General features: G+C 53.9%; 1 protein-coding gene across 2 annotated transcripts in view; it reads right to left on the reverse strand.

Annotated features, from left to right (window-relative positions):
• The window catches only part of TOP2B (DNA topoisomerase II beta), a 150012-nt gene that overhangs the window by 98678 nt on the left and 33901 nt on the right, over positions 1-17433 (reverse strand). The window lies entirely within an intron of this gene.

The raw sequence follows: 17433 nt of genomic DNA on the forward strand, positions 1-17433 counted from the left end.
CAGTTTTACTTCACCAGACTGGCGCCACACACACACGTTTACACAGAAACAAAAGAAAAGAGCCACCCTCAAAGACAAGGGGGCAGACGGGGCCTGTGAGCCAATATTTGCGCAAGACCTGCAAGAGCGGTCAGGTCCGCGAGACCGGGTGGGTCCTACCCGCGTCTTTGTGATGAGCCGCAAATGTGGCAGCGCGGCGGTGCCCCGGCTTCGTGCTCCTTCGCGGGTTTCGTTGGCACTGCTTGGAGTGGGGTGGGAACGGAGCCCCCTTTTCGCACTATCTCAGCGCGGGGGAAAAAGGGGGGGGAATTGTTGATGCTCTGGGGAAAGAGTACAGCTGGCTTGCTTGGGTCCCGTGACGAGCGATTCCACCGTGACCTCGTCGCCGACCGCCGTCTTCCTTGCCTCGGACTCGAGCTCCTCGGTCTCTTCCCCCAATTCTCCTCAGCCGACTGCCGAAAACCACCGGGACGCCCTCTCCTCCCAACTCCACTCCGCGTTCCAAATTGACTCTGCCCAAAACACTCTCCGCTCTTCCAAGGCCGACTCTCCGCTCTTCCAAGGCCGACTCTGCCCAGATTCGCCTTGCACTCGGCGCTTTATAGGCGGACAGGAGAACCCATATGCAAATTTCTGGATCAGAACGAGCTCGGGGGCGGAGCCACGCTCGCCCATTGGACGGAGAAAAAGTGGCGTGAATCTCCCCTGATCCTAGAATTTGCATATCTCGATTCCACACAGACGCGCCTGGAGGCGGGGCCAAACCGCCCCGCGCTTGCTGATTGGACGGATCAGAAGTGGGCGTGTAGCATTCCTGATCCGAATTCTCCTCGGAAAGGCCGCATTTTGCACTCGCGGCTTGGCGCGCGTCCCATATGAGCCCAGGACAGCCTGACGCTCGGTGCTCACAGGTGGTGCGGGAATGGCCGCAGAAGGAGAGAGGTGAAGGTGCTGGAGGGTTTATGGTGGTGGTTTATGGCCATGGTGCCGTTTGGTATGGCAGTGATGCGATGTTTGCGGGAGCGAGTTGTGAAGGTAAAGATCGTGGCTGTTGGCATTGTTGTTGTTGTGAAGCGGCGTTGTGGATGGTGGTTGTTGTGTGATGGCGGTTGAGACGTGGTTGGTTCAAAATAAAGATAGAACAGAAAACGGCTATCTCAAAGCGTCGCAGCCAGAATGAATCACATTTATTCCCTCTAAACAACGGGCTTGGGGCTAACTACACATGTACTTACAGAGATATCTCACCTACGGGACCTGAATGATGATGGTTTGCGAATTTCCACAACTGCAACAATATATATATATATATATATATATATATATATATATATATATATATATATATATATATATATATATATATATATATATATATATTGTTGTGGTTACCAAATTCGCAAACCACCATTCAGGTCCCTTAGGTGAGGTATCTCGGTAAGTACATGTGTAGTTAGGCCCGAACCCGTTGTCTAGTGGGAATACATGTCATTTATGCGAGCTGCGACTCTTCAGGATAGCCGTTTTTCTTTCACTATCTTTATTTTGGACCAACCGCCATGATCACAACCACAACATCAACCACCGACCACAACCACCGCTTCACCACAACCGCCACGACCTTCACGTCACACCTCGCAACCGTAGCATCGCCACCGTTCTTGCCCCGCTGTGGGTACCGGTGTTGGATTCGTGCAGAGCGCGCGTCGAACCGCGTGTACAAAATCACGGATTTTGTGCTTCAAAAACGGATCAAAAACGACACACGCCCACTTTTTGCCGTCCAATCGGTGAGCGAGGGGCGAATTGGCCCCGCCCCCAGGGCGATCGATATATGCAAATTTGTGGATCAAAAAGCCTTCACGCCCACTTTTTCTCGGGCCAATGGGGAGCGAGGTGAAAGGTCAAAGGGAGGGGGTCAAAGGCGAAGTTACGGGGGGATAAAAGGACGGTGTTCGTCAGTCAGAGGAGAGTCGCAAACGAGAACGAGAAGGAGTCGGAACGAAGGAGGACGAGAACGAGAAGGAGAACGAGAACGAGAACGAGAAGGAGTCGGAACGGAGGGGACGAGTGTGGAAGTCTGGAGCCCGAAGCCTGCAGTGGCTGGAGAAGCTGAAGAGAGTCGGACGAGGGGGTGCTCGCGTCGGTGCCAGGAGCTGCACGCCCGAGGGAGGCCGGCAGCGCGACCTGGCCGAGGTGGAGACGCACACCAGGGATAATAAAGATCCTCTATACCCCGAGCATCAGCAACCCCCTCCTGTTTCCCCCCGCGCTGAGATAGTGCGACCAAGGGGGCCCCGTTCCCACCCCCTGCCAGGCACTGTCCACGAGGCCCGCGGGTTGCGGGGCCATCGCCGCTCCGCGTCTCATCACCAGACGGGTAGGCCCGACCCGGTCTCGGCCTCAGGCCTGCCTCATTCTTGAGGTATTTCTTTTCCTTGGTTTTGGGTATGTGTTGTCGGCGCCGTCTGTGAAGTAGAATTGTATAAGTGTTGCCGTGTGCTCGGTAGTCGGTATTAGCTCTGCACTGTGTTTTCACTTTTATGTTTGCTTTTTGTGTAAATGGAATTGTGTTTTCTTTTTTTTGTGTGCATTTGGTGGAATTGTATTTGTGTGCTTTCCGTTCGTCGCGAATAAATGTGCTTTATTGTTGAACTGTTCTCCCGCTTCGCTTCGTCTTTTCCTCCATTTAATCCCCATCTTGCTTCACGTAAAGGGTTGGTAGTGGGCTGAATACGCCCGATAATTAATCGAACCGTCGAGGTCGACGATAACACCGCTCGGTTATTCTGATAGTACGGAACGGGTCGCTTAAGTGGCCCGTGTCCGAAGTCGACCTGCGGCGAGGTGCGATCGCCCGGTCTACCCTCCGCGTGGGTACTTAGGTAGTTCGAATTTGGCGAGCAACCCTATCCCACGCGGGGGCTGATTGGCTCGATCGCGGTGAGATCGAAAGGTCCACCCGTGACTGGTTCCCGGCGTTAGTCCGAGAGGGTCACGACTGGATTGTCCGTCCGGTGGGCGACGTGCCGCGATTCGAGTTACGTGGCCGTCGCACGCCGGCGGGCGCGAAGACCGCAACACTGGTGTCAGGAGTGGGATACAAATTCATCGCCCTCCTCACGGCACTGGTAACGGAGAACAGGAAAACGGGCTCTCCTGTCTCCAATTAAATTCACGGGAATCGGTCCAGGGGTGAGAGAAGCGACCCCCGATTCCCTCCAAATTACGAGCGAGCAAATTAACCCTTCACGAGAAGCAAGATGGCGTCTCAAGGCGAGCGGGAGCCGGGGGTATTAGAAATGGATGTAGAATGTGTAGGATCCATGGTCCAGGATGGAATCCCCGAGCAGGAAATGTTGATTGTGCAGGAACACGGACTCGCCCAACTGAACCCAGGGCCAGAGGTGGGTGCGGCAGCGGCCGCGGTGTATGACACCTCCCCCCCCTCTCCACCAAGACCCTTCCCCAACCCCTGCCGAAACGGTTCACTCAAGCGCACCCGACGTGGCCCAGCTATGCGCCATGCTGGCGGCAATGACAAATGAAATAAAAAACGAAATGAAAGACATGAACAAGCAAATGAATGAAGTGAAAACGACGATGGATGCGAATACACAACAAATAAACGAAAAGATGGATACAAAAATGAACGGAATGGAAACAAACATGAAAGAAGAAATGAAAAAGTTCCGGGGTGAGACGCAGAACATGAGCCGATGCCTGCAGGCGGGCATGAAGGCCGTGACAGAGGAATCGACGGTGACCAAGAGGGAAAAATTAAATGGGGAGACCAAAACGTGTGAGACGAGACACGAGGTGACGACAAAGGAAATAATAATAGTTGAGACAAGGGAGGTAAAGGGTGAAGAGTTGGCAGTGACGGTAGCCGGGAAGGGAACGATAGAGGAGAGACTGCACGGTGAGGACGGGGTAAGTGACGCACACACGGAGGTAGTGGAGGATAATGGGGGTGAGCTGGCGGACTGGGTAGAGACCCAGTGCGAGCACCTGGATGGCCTCCTCCAGGAACGAGGGGAGGGAGTCTGCCCCCTTGAGGTGAGTCACGACCAGGTGAGTTCGGTCGTGCTTTGCGAGGTTGAGAGGAGGAGTGCTGTGAACGGGTGCACGGAGAGCTTGGGGGGTGTAGAGGCCCCGGAGACCCTTGTGGGGACACAAATCCCCAGTGTGGTTGTCCCTGTGTGTGCGGTGCAAGGTGTGAGTGCGGCACCGTGTGTGGAAGCGACCCCGTGTGTGAGTGGTGTGGTGGCGATGGTGCCAGAGTGCGTGCTTCCCAGCACGCCGGGTGTGGATGGGGCACCGTGTGTGAGTGAGGCCGTGTGTGTGAGTGAAACGGCCAGTATGAGTGAGGCACCACGTGTGAGTGGTGTGGTGGCGATGGTGCCGGAGTACGTGCTTCCCAGCACGCCGTGTGTGGATGAGGCACGGAGTGTGAGTGAGGCACCGCGGGTTAGTGCCCCCGCGTGTGTGGGTGAGGCACCGTGTGTGGAAGAGACCGCGTGTGTGAGTGTCGCCATGTGTATGAGTGAGGTACCGCGGGTGAGTGCCCCCGCACGCGTGAGTGAACGGCCGTGTGCAAGGTCGCTGTGTGCCAGGGAGACCGTGTGTGTGAGAGAGCGGTATGAGAGGGAGATGTCGGTCGGCATGCGGGAGCACGCAGCCGCGTCTCCCCGTGTGAATGTGATTGAGTGGACTGTGTGCGTCGTGACACGCAGGTATGCGTGTGTGGAATGGAGACGACGACGGCGACATGCGAGTCAAGAAAGCCGAGTAGCGGCTGTAGCTGTTTCGGGGACCGTGCCGGGTTCGCCCAGCAGTGAGCACGCGGTTCGTGCTGTGCAACGCACGAGACCACCACGTGCTCGCTTGCGAGAGTGAAGTCCCGGTCCGGAAACGCACGCGGTGGATTTGCCGATCCCGCGGACGGACAAAGTTTAGGCAGGTAAATGGATTTGGACCGGACGGGTTCTCCACGCGATCGTGTGTGTTAAGCTCCAACGGGCAAAGCACATGCGTTCGCGTGGGGAACCCCTCGAGACGTGGGGCTTGTGTTTTTTTCTGCGCACGGTGACGTCATGGCTGCACGTGGGGTTGGAATCCGGCAGGAGGGGTATCTCTGCCGGATGGTAGCGTCCAAGGAGGGACGAGGAACACGTGCAGCTGCATGACGTCACGGGCAGGTGCAAAGTGCGCGAGCTCTGAGTTGCCGCGCAGGTGCTGCGCATGGAAAAAAAAAAAAAGCAAGCCTCACTTTCGGGTGTACAGGATTCCTGGGCAAGGGGTGAAAGACCCCCTTACCCTGGGCACAGGATGGAAACTAGTTAGGGGGAAGGGTTAGCTTAGTTAGACCGACTTCATGGGGCAGGGGTAAGACCTCATGGAGTCCGTGGAATGGATTAGTTAGAGGGATTGTAGCCAGATTTAGGTGGGGAAATTGATTAAAGAGATTAGGAGACAGTGACAGACTTGTGGATGTGTAGAGGGGACGTAGTTTAGCTACGTAGGTTAAAAGGGAACGTGCTATAGTGTAAGGGACGACGTGGGAGCACGAGTTAGTTAGGGGAGGTAGTTAGAAGGATGGCAGAGTTCAGCGGTGTGTGTGTGTTGAAGAGTTGGGAGGTGAGTACATGTTGAGTGAGTGAGGCCAGCGGGTCTGTGTGTGTGGAGCGAATGGGGAATGCATGGTGCGATGAGTGATTGGGGGGAGGAGTGACTCCCGCCCAAGGGACCCCGGGGTCAGAGTAAAGTGAGTTAGGGGGTTAGTCAAATTAACAAAAATGGAGGTCGTTTTGCTGTTGGTGGGAAAGTAGGCTCGAGACCCATTTGGAGGGGTGCAGGAGCCCTGTTGACGGGCTTGGGAGCGTGGCTGCGAAAGGTGAGTATCGCTGAGTGGGTACCCCGGGCACCAGGCGAGTCGGCCGCGGTAGGCCATGGGCCCATGGGGGGCCGGGATAGAGTAGTGGGCACGGGTGCGCCTGCTTGGTGCGGGGGCCCGGGGCGCCATTAGCCGCGTGGGCAGTGTTGTGGGCACGGGTGACCCTCGGAAAGGGGCCCGGGAGGCCGGCCTGCCACGTGTGCGTTTCAGGGGAGGTGCCATGGGGGGCACTCCCCGGTGTTAGGGAGCTGGTAGGCTCGGAGGCAGTGTAGTGCCCGGGGGTGCCATAGCGGGAGATTCGGCAGAGGGTCGTGCCTGCCAAAGGGAGCCACGTGTCCCAGCCAGGAGACCGTGTGAGGGCACGGAGCGAAAATTGGGGGGCGAGGCCCGAAATTGTGAGGACACCAACACAGGCGACGGGAATCTGGGTTTATAGAACCAATAGTTTAAGCGAGAGGCGCTTGTTGAAAGCCCCGGGGTAGTTTAACTGTTAAATGGTTAGGGTAGATTAGGAGATGTACCCCTCCGCACCATCCATCCCCTCGCTGTCGTTGTGTGCCGCTGGACCCACTTTGGTTATAGATCGCTGAACTCTGGGGAGGCCATTCTGAGGCTTGAGTTGGGCCTCGACACAGGACGTTAGCTCTCCCTTATTCCCCTCCGGGAAGGGAACGTAGGGGTTGGGAGTAGGCTAGGTGACAGGATAGGTTAGCCGAACAAGGACGATAAAGGGGGTTAGGGGACGATTTATAGTGGGGGAGTAAAAATAAAAACAACAAAAAAATTAAGTTGGGGCTAAATTGGGGTTTGACAAATTAAGGGAGTGGGTAGGTACAGTGACAGGCAAAGGCGATAGGTGGGAGGGAGACAGGTAGGTAGGTCCGAGCCCGCCTTCCGAGTGGCCAGCACCACCGCACTCCCTCCACCAACCTCCACTGAACGGCAAAGGCTGGCCACTTCATCGGCTGGCCGTGTTTTACTTCAAGGCGGAGGCCGGCCAACTTCATCGGCAGCTGTGTGCTGCAAGGCCTGTGCCGGCCAGTTCATCTGCCGGCTGTGTTTGCCTGCAGCGGCCTTCTTCTGCGGGCTGTGTTTGCCTGCTGCCTTTGCCATGCCATGCCCACTGCCCATGTTCACCAGCCCCGTTCAATTTTGCTTTGCCCCCCCTGTTCATTTCCATGTGCGCCAGGATCAAGGCAACAGTTTGCAAGCTGCGAGAACTGCCCTGTTGGCAGCTACAACACGGGCCTGCAGTGGCGGCCCGTGCACCGTGTTTGCGTCCATTCATTCATCCATCCATTCATCCATCCATTCGTTGTGTTCATTGCGTGTGCCACTTGAGCTGGCACGGAGACTGCGTTTGTGCAGCCCATGCACCGTTGTGGTTCACTGAGTTCAGTTCAAAAGGGAAGGCCTTGGACTGCGTGTGAGCAGCCAGCCACGTTCCCTGTCACCTGCATTGTTTGAGCCAGAGACTGCATGTGGGCAGCCTGGCTCCCTGCTAACTGCTTTCTTTTTGCAGAGTTCAATGATCCTGGGCCATGGTTTAGTGTAAAATTTGTAAGTTAAGGTTAAGATGTACTGTACATATGAGTGCGCCCCCGGCATGTCTGTCTAGCGCCGGCAATTTTATTTAAGTCGTCCGTGTGAGTGAGTTTGTTTAGATAGTTACGCAGCCCTCAGGTTATTTATTTTGGGGACACGAATACCATGAATGTCGCACTCAGGGATCCGTAGGTAAAATGTACTAGGGGAAAACTACACATGATGGCACACGAAAATTTGACGACTCGGGACGAGTCTGTAAAAAGGGAAGGGGGTAGTGTTGTGGTTACCAAATTCGCAAACCACCATTCAGGTCCCTAAGGTGAGGTATCTCGGTAAGTACATGTGTAGTTAGGCCCGAACCCGTTGTCTAGTGGGAATACATGTCATTTATGCGAGCTGCGACTCTTCAGGATAGCCGTTTTTCTTTCACTATCTTTATTTTGGACCAACCGCCATGATCACAACCACAACATCAACCACCGACCACAACCACCGCTTCACCACAACCGCCACGACCTTCACGTCACACCTCGCAACCGTAGCATCGCCACCGTTCTTGCCCCGCTGTGGGTACCGGTGTTGGATTCGTGCAGAGCGCGCGTCGAACCGCGTGTACAAAATCACGGATTTTGTGCTTCAAAAACGGATCAAAAACGACACACGCCCACTTTTTGCCGTCCAATCGGTGAGCGAGGGGCGATCTCGCCCCGCCCCCAGGGCGATCGATATATGCAAATTTGTGGATCAAAAAGCCTTCACGCCCACTTTTTCTCGGGCCAATGGGGAGCGAGGTGAAAGGTCAAAGGGAGGGGGTCAAAGGCGAAGTTACGGGGGGATAAAAGGACGGTGTTCGTCAGTCAGAGGAGAGTCGCAAACGAGAACGAGAAGGAGTCGGAACGAAAGAGGACAAGAACGAGAAGGAGAACGAGAACGAGAAGGAGTCGGAACGGAGGGGATGAGTGTGGAAGTCTGGAGCCCGAAGCCTGCAGTGGCTGGAGAAGCTGAAGAGAGTCGGACGAGGGGGTGCTCGCGTCGGTGCCAGGAGCTGCACGCCCGAGGGAGGCCGGCAGCGCGACCTGGCCGAGGTGGAGACGCACACCAGGGATAATAAAGATCCTCTATACCCCGAGCATCAGCAACCCCCTCCTGTTTCCCCCCGCGCTGAGATAGTGCGACCAAGGGGGCCCCGTTCCCACCCCCTGCCAGGCACTGTCCACGAGGCCCGCGGGTTGCGGGGCCATCGCCGCTCCGCGTCTCATCACCAGACGGGTAGGCCCGACCCGGTCTCGGCCTCAGGCCTGCCTCATTCTTGAGGTATTTCTTTTCCTTGGTTTTGGGTATGTGTTGTCGGCGCCGTCTGTGAAGTAGAATTGTATAAGTGTTGCCGTGTGCTCGGTAGTCGGTATTAGCTCTGCACTGTGTTTTCACTTTTATGTTTGCTTTTTGTGTAAATGGAATTGTGTTTTCTTTTTTTTGTGTGCATTTGGTGGAATTGTATTTGTGTGCTTTCCGTTCGTCGCGAATAAATGTGCTTTATTGTTGAACTGTTCTCCCGCTTCGCTTCGTCTTTTCCTCCATTGAATCCCCATCTTGCTTCACGTAAAGGGTTGGTAGTGGGCTGAATACGCCCGATAATTAATCGAACCGTCGAGGTCGACGATAACACCGCTCGGTTATTCTGATAGTACGGAACGGGTCGCTTAAGTGGCCCGTGTCCGAAGTCGACCTGCGGCGAGGTGCGATCGCCCGGTCTACCCTCCGCGTGGGTACTTAGGTAGTTCGAATTTGGCGAGCAACCCTATCCCACGCGGGGGCTGATTGGCTCGATCGCGGTGAGACCGAAAGGTCCACCCGTGACTGGTTCCCGGCGTTAGTCCGAGAGGGTCACGACTGGATTGTCCGTCCGGTGGGCGACGTGCCGCGATTCGAGTTACGTGGCCGTCGCACGCCGGCGGGCGCGAAAACCGCAACAATATATATATATATATATATATATATATATATATATATATATATATATATATATATATATATATATATAATATATATATATATATATAATATATATATATATATATATATATATATATAAATTATATATATATATATATATATATATATATATATATATATATATGCAAATACAGTGCTGTTGTATGATTTTCCACCAAAAGTTTCCACAAGTCTTTGAATCCCCCTGCTGAAAGGCTTGCCTGCGCCTTCTCTCAGGTCCTTTCAACTTGGACATAACACAGCAAGCAGCCAGGCTCATGTTTCAGGCTTGGAAATTCCATCACATCCCTCCAATTATTGAGCCATTTCACTGGCTTCCTGATTGTCAAAGTATACACTTTATAACTATGTTTATACCATTTAAAGCTGTACATTTATTCGGTTACTATATATATATATATATATATATATATATATATATATATATATATGTATATATATATATATATATATATATATATATATATATATATTGTTACGTCTGGGGGGGGGGGTATGCATTCAAAGGGTAATTAGGATGTTTAATTAGGTATGCCATGCTGTTCGAGTTGTACCAGGATCTCGATGTAATAAGTAGCAATTCAGTGGTATAAGTTGTCTAGTAAATGTCCATTTCTTTAAGGGGGAAATGATAATTGTCACGTAATTAGATAGGGAGACGGGTTAGGGTAAGTGTGTATGCGTATCCCCTTTTAGTATTCCCTGTAGGCTTGCCGTGACGTAACAGGACAGTGCTGCGGATAGCTCCACCCTTGATCACGATTGGCGGAGGGCGACGGCGGATGGCCAATAAAAGGGCTCGATTGGAAGTGACGAGGACTCGAGTATAAAAAGGTTCTGTTCGGGAGAAGAAGGGGAGGAAGTGATAAAAAGAAAGCGTCTGGTCGAGGCTGTTTGTCTCTGAGCGCGCTCTCTCGTTGCGCTGGTTCGTTCCTCGATTCGTCGTGTCTCGTGGCCTTGCTGTGCCTCGTCCCTCACCTCGGTTGGCTCTGGAGTTCTGCTGGCTCAGAGTACGGGACCGAACGGCGGGCGGAACTGCCTCCCTCTCCTGCTCGCATCTTGGTGCCAGAACTGGCTCCCTGGTGGCTGTGAGCGGTCTTGGGCCTATACCAGCAGGTCGACACCACCAGGAACAGCACCATGGTGACTGGTTGGAGCTCACAGGCCGGAAACCGCGGCTCTGCGCGGAAGGGCTGACGGAACCTCGGCACCACCGTGTCTCCTGCCCCTGACGAGCGCAACGCCAGCTTGTCCGGCACCAATCCAGTGACTGTTACGTCAACACCACGGGCAAGCCTGACCACCAGCTACGTTGTGTGTGTGTGTGTGTGTGTGTGTGTGTGTGTGTGTGTGTGTGTGTGTGTGTGTGTGTGTGTGTGTGTGTGTGTGTGTGTGTGTGTGTGTGTGTGTGTGTGTGTGTGTGTGTACCTGCGCCTTAGAGGGTTTGAGATTTGTATATCCATTGGAATTGTTTGTGTTTTCCCCATGCCCGAACCCACACCACCATCCCGTCGAATCGCCCCGGATCCCTCCTCTTGCCGAGTCTTATTATCGTTCTGGTTAGAGAAATAAACATTATTAACTCAGTGAAAAGCGACTCGTGCCACCTTCCTCGTCCCGTTTGCTGTCGAGCGATTAAAACCGCCATCTTTGGGTTATAAAAAAATAAACCGCCTCCATCGTTTCGGCTCATTCTACGTTGGCGGGACTGTTCAAGTCCCGTGGACGTCACAATATGTATTGTTATGGCGCCGGTGCGTCAGCCGCGAACTGACCGCTCTGACGGAACCGCAAGTCGAGTCGGCCCGACCGATCGCCCTGAATATAGATCGCCGCCCGGATAAGTCCGAGTTGACGGGTCCTTGTACAAGAACCGAAATATGCCAATGGGCAGACCACATGGGGTAGGGTCGATTGCCAATCTTCAATTTACCTAAATACCCACGTGATCCAACTACCGGGGTATTCCACCCTCGACGGTACTCGTACGGAACAAGTCGCTGAGGCGAGTCTGTCCCGTGCGCGATTCCGAGCGGCTTAATCGCCGAGAACCGTCGGTCCAAATGTCCCCCTTTTATGGCAAACCAACGGCTTTCTAACTCCCAACACATGAAATGGTCAGTCAATGAAAGAAACGACGTGACGAGCTGAAAACATTTAACAATTGGGGTATTTATTAATAATAATGTGGAACTAGGGAAGCACGTAAAAGCAGAACTATCCCGACTATACGAAATGCAATGCAAACATTTACAGCACACAAAGCACTTAACAATTCTCTACTTATTAGACGGGCCCACGGACACACGTACGCACACACACACACCCAAGAAATGGTGGCTGAGGCCTTTAATAACGGGCTCCAGCTAGGAGGACAGGTGAGCTGAAACCCAGGACCTATCTCGTACCTCTCCACCTCATGTGGTCTTCAAGTTGTTCGGACCCGGGCTCCAGCGAGAGCGAGCTGGACCCAATCGCCGTGAGCCGCGATCCTTCCCGAGCTCCAGCGAATCCTCCCGCACTTCTCAACACGAGCTGGTGAGAAGAGGCGCCGATCCTTCCCGTCGATGCGCCGCTTCCCCGAGGAACCACCTCCAAGATGAGGTCGATGAGTCGCAACAAGCCGGGAACCAAACGGAGAACAAAGAGCTCCACGAACCAAGAAGAAGAAGCCACCACTCGCAGCTCGAGCCGAGCGACCAGCTCAATTCTTTTCCAAACAAAGCAGCTCGAAGCAAAAAGCTCTCCCGAGCCAAGCAGAAGCCGAAGCTCACTGAACCACCAAAGCAGAAAGCCTTCAAAAAGCCTCCTCCCGAGCCAGGCTGCAGCTGAAGCTCTCCCGAGCCAAGCAGGACCCGACGGCATGCTGAACAACTACTCAGCAGAAGCAAAAAGCTTCCGAAAGCCTCAACCCTAACCCAAGCCAAAGCAGGACCCGACGGCCTGCTGAACGACCACTCCGCCACTCCACTCCGAACACGAACAAAGAAAGGATCTCCTCTTTATCCTTCTCCGCCCCCTCCCCGCGCCCGGCGTGACTCATGCCCTCGTGATCCATCCCCTGCTCAACCACGGGTGGGAGGGAGTTGTTGACGTCATGAATCACGGGACAGAAGGGCTCTTCTTCCTCTTCGCAGAAGAGGGGGAGGGACATCTCCATTGTTCGCTCCCTAACTATTAAATCGATCCGCAGCGCATCTAATCGATTTCTAAACATTTAAACAATGGAAGGTGAGCTATCTAGGGAACAAGCACTTATCGACATAGCTGATTAAAGGAACCTGTATGTTGTGTGCAATCAAATTCCAAATTCGTAACACTACCCCCTCCCCTTTTTACAGACTCGTCCCGAGTCGTCAAATTTTCGTGTGACCAGCATGTGTAAGTTTTCCCCGAGTACGTTCTACCTTCGGATCCCTGAGTGCGACATTTCTTTATACGTGTCCCAAAAATAAATAATCAAATGCGTTGCATAACTGACTAAACAAACTCTCACAGACTCATTCGGACAACTTCACTAAAATTGCCGGCGCTAAAACAAACATGCAGGTGAGGTTCCACGTATTTACAATTTTCATTTGACTTATCCATTACTTAACCATGGCCCAGGACTTGTGATCTGTGAAAGGGGAGAAGGTAAAAGTCATTTCAAAGTTTATTGATGCAGGGGAATGGATGGAGATGGTCGCAAAACGCAAATGAGCATGATGGATGCACGGGCTGCCTGCAGGGCAGTCCTTGCAAAACTGGATGTTCCTGGCACACATGGTGATGGATGGACACAGGGGCAAATGCAAACAAGGGCTTGCAGGCATTGGGTCATGGCAGAGGCAGGCAAACTTGGCATGGCAAGGCAAGCCCATGCAGAACAGGTGGCTGCAGCACAACAGGCTGGCAGTTGAAGCTGGTCGGCCTCTGGTGTGGTTCCATCAGGTCTGGAGGGAGTGCGGTGGTGCCGGCCGCTCTGAATGCGGGCTCGGACCAAGCCTACTGTCTCCCCCCACTCTATCGCCTTTGCCTGTCTCTGTCCATACCCACTCCCTTAATTTGCCACACAACACAACAAAATTTAGCCGCTCTTTCTTTTTATTATTTTTATTTCCCTTTTATAATTGTCTCCCTAACCCTCTTTATCGTCCTTGTCTGGCTAACCTATCCTGTCAACCTAGCCTACTCCCAACCCCAACGTTCCCTCTCTGGAGGGGAATAGGGAGAGACTAGCGTCCTGTCTCGAGGACCAACGAAGCCTCAGAATGGCCTCCTCAGAGTTCAGCAATCTACCAAGGTGAGTCCAGCGGCCTACAATGAGCGAAGGGATGGATGGTGTGAAGGGGTACATCTCCTAACTACCCCAGCATTCATTAACCTGAAACTACCCTGGGGCTTTCCAAAAATGCCTCACACTTTAAAACTATCGGTTCTAAAAACCATGATTCCCGTCGCCTGTGTTAGTGTCAGTTATAAATTTGGGCCTTGCCCTCAAACTTTGATTCGTGCCCTCGCACAATTTCCTGGCTGGGCAGCGTGGCTCAACTGGCAGGAACTCCCCCTCTGCTGAACTCTTACCATGGCAACCCCGGCCCGCAGGCTGCCTCCGAGCCTAGCTGCTCCCTAGAACGCGGGGGGTTGCCCTCTCTGGCATTGCCTCCCTCCGATGCCCATGTGGCGTGTTGATGCCCCAGGTCCCTTTCCGAGGGTCGCCCGTGCCCACTACACTGCCCCCGTGGCATTCTGGCGCTACGGGTCCCGTTTCCGACGGGTCGCCCGTGCCCACTACACTACTCCGGCCCCTCTTGGGCCCTTGGCCTACTCTGGCCGACTAGTCCGGTGCCCGGGGTGCCCACTAAACAAAACTCACCTTTCCACAGCCACGCTCCCAGCCGGTCCATGAACTCTTGCACCCCTCCAAACGGGTTTCGTGCCTTCTCTCGACACCAACAAAACGACCTCCTGTTAGTAAATTTGAATAACCCACTAGCTAACATTAACTGACCCCGGAGTCTCTTGGGTGGGAATCACTCCTCCCCCCAATCAGTCATCGCACCACGCATACCACATTCGCTCCACTCACATACTTGGGCCCGCTGTCCCACACTCATTCCTCACACACTTTCCATTTCACAACTCACACCAACACTCTATACTGCCATCCTTCCTAATTAAATCCCCGAAATAACTCGTGCTCCCTCGACATCCCTTATTCTCATGCACGCCCCATTTACTCTACGTAGCTAAGCTACGTCTCCTCTACACATTTCCAGTCTGTCCATGTCTCCAAAAATCCAAAAATTCCCATTTCCTAAATCTAAACTGAAATCCCTCTAACTAATCCATTCCACGGGCTCCATGAGGAACAACTCATGTCCCCATGAAGCCGGTCTAACAAACTCTAACCCGTCCCCCTAACTAGTACTTCCTGTGCCCCCTAACAGGGGGGGTCTTCCACCCCTGCCTGGGGCTCGTGTCCACTCAAAGTGGCGAGGCTTGCTTTTTTTTTTCTGCGCACACCAGCGCGGCAATTCGCAACCTGCCCATGACCTCATGGCAGCTGTTCGCGCACCTCGTCCCCTTGGACGGTAACATCCGGTAGGGATTCCCTTCTGCCGGATTTCAACCATGCAGCCACGACGTCATTGCGCATCCCAAAGCAAGCCCCGCGTTTGAGGGGTTCCCCACGCGAGCACATGTGCTCTGCCCGTCCGTAACCAGTGCCGCAGAATCCCCGATGACGTCACTCGCACCCCGAAACCTGCACGATTTCTCGTGCAAGCCGGGGTACGCATAACGCATCGGGGGAGCCGGTTCGCACGCTCTGCGAACAGAACGTGCGACGCAGGCCACATGGAGCTTTACAAACACACTCGCCCAGAGAACCTGTCCGAATCAAATTCACAATCCAGCCTACTTTTGTCCTTCTGCGGGGTCGGTTTGTATCCAGCGCGGACGTTTCCGGACCGGATTTCACTCACGCAGGCGCGCACGCAGTGGCCTCGTGCAAAGCACAGCATGGACCCCGCGCGCGCTGCCGGGCGAATCCGGCACGGTCACCAAAACAGCTACGACCGCTCCGTGCGGCAATGACGTCACTCCGCCAATTCCGAATAGCGCTCGCTCGCGGGGAATTCCCCACGCGGGACGTGCGCTGTTTGTCCTGCATTCGTGCCGCGAGATTCCCGCCGATGACGTCACATGCACACCAAGCCTGCAGCTGGCGCACGCGTAACGTCCCGGAAACCCGCTCCGCGTGCTCTGCAAACAGAACACGCGGTAAGCAGCACGAAATGTCCCAAACACGCGTCCACGTGGGGACCCGCGTGTTCCAAATCTACCTAACACTCGCCATCTTAACCGTCCTCGCGGCGACCTTTTTCGATACGCAGGACGTTCCCGCGCCAGCTTCCCTGTACGAAAACGCGCGCGCGGGGGCCGCTCGCTAAATGCCGAACAGGCCTCGTACGCGGCGTCCCGTGAACTCGGCGCGGCTACAAAATCAACTCCACATGGCGCAAAAGGCTCACCACAGCCGTCTCTTGTCTGAAACCGTCTGAGTTTCAACTCCCCGCATGCACTCACGCTCGCCATGGCACTCACGCTCGCCATGACACTCACGCTCACCATGACACTCGGACCATACTCACGTTTCAACACACTCGCTGCACTCACACTTTTTACCACACACACCAGGACAATCGCGCTGGGGATTCGCGCTACGACAAGGGGTCCTGGGGTCTGGTGGGAATCGACATAGCTTCCCCCACCTAGTGGTCTTCTCACCCGACCCCCGGCTCGCAAATATATATATATATATATATTTTTTTTATATATATATATATATATATATATATTTTTTTTTTATATATATATATATATATATATATATATATATATATATATATATATATATATATTGTTACGGCTGTGGAAATTCGCAAACCACCATTCAGGTCCCGTAGGTGAGATAACTCTAAGTACATGTGTAGTTAGCCCCAAACCCATTGTTTAGAGGGCATTTATGTGATTCATTCGGGCTGCGACGCTTTGAGACAGCCGTTTTTCTGTTCTATCTTTATTTTGAACCGCCATAACAATCAACCCACCACCAAAAACCCTCGACCACCCTCACCTCTCTCCTTCTACGGCCATTCCCGCACCACCTGTGAACACTGAGCGTCGGGCTGTCTTGGGCTCGTTCAAGATACGCACCGAGCCGCGAGTGCAAATAGCGGCCTTTCCGAGGGAGAAATCGGATCAAGAATGCTACACGCCCACTTCTGATCCGTCCAATCAGCAAGCGCGGAGCGGCTTGGCCCCACCTCCAGGCGCGTCCGTGTGAAATCGAAATATCCAAATTCTAGGATCAGGGGAGGTTCACGCCCACTTTTCCTCCGTCCACTGGGCGAGCGTGGCTCTGCCCCCGAGCTCATCCTGATCCGGAAATTTGCATATTGTTTCTCCTGCCGGCCTATAAAACGCTGAGCGCAAGGCGAATCGTGGCAGAGTTTTGGCAGAGAGTGAGAGTTTTGGTAAGAGTCATCGAGCAGAGTGTGGCAGAGAGTGGAGTCGGGTGGCGAAGGCATCGAGTTGGGTTCTGCAGTCGGCTGAGGAGAGTTGGGGGAAGAGGCCAAGGAGCTCGGGTCCGAGGCGAGAAGGACGGCGGTCGGCGACGAGGTCGTGGTGGGGATCGCTCGTCACGGGACCTAAGCCAGCCAGCCATTCTCCCTCCCCCAGAGCATCAACAATTCCCCCTTTTCCCCCACGCTGAGATAGTGCAACAAAGGGGGCCCCGTTCCCACCGCACTCCAAACGTCGTGCCAACGAAACCCGCGAAGGAGCGCGGAGTCGGGGCACAGCCACGCGGCCACGTCTGCGGCTCGTCCGCCAACGCATCACGAGGACGCGGGTAGCACCCACCCGGTCTCGCGGACCTGGCCGCTCCTTCAGGTCCCGCGCACTTATTGGCCTACAGGCCCGTCTTC

This window comes from Eptatretus burgeri, chromosome 13 (assembly GCF_056783735.1).
Source record: "Eptatretus burgeri isolate ZD-2024b chromosome 13, Ebu_testis_v1, whole genome shotgun sequence".
Classification (NCBI taxonomy): Eukaryota; Metazoa; Chordata; class Myxini; order Myxiniformes; family Myxinidae; genus Eptatretus; species Eptatretus burgeri.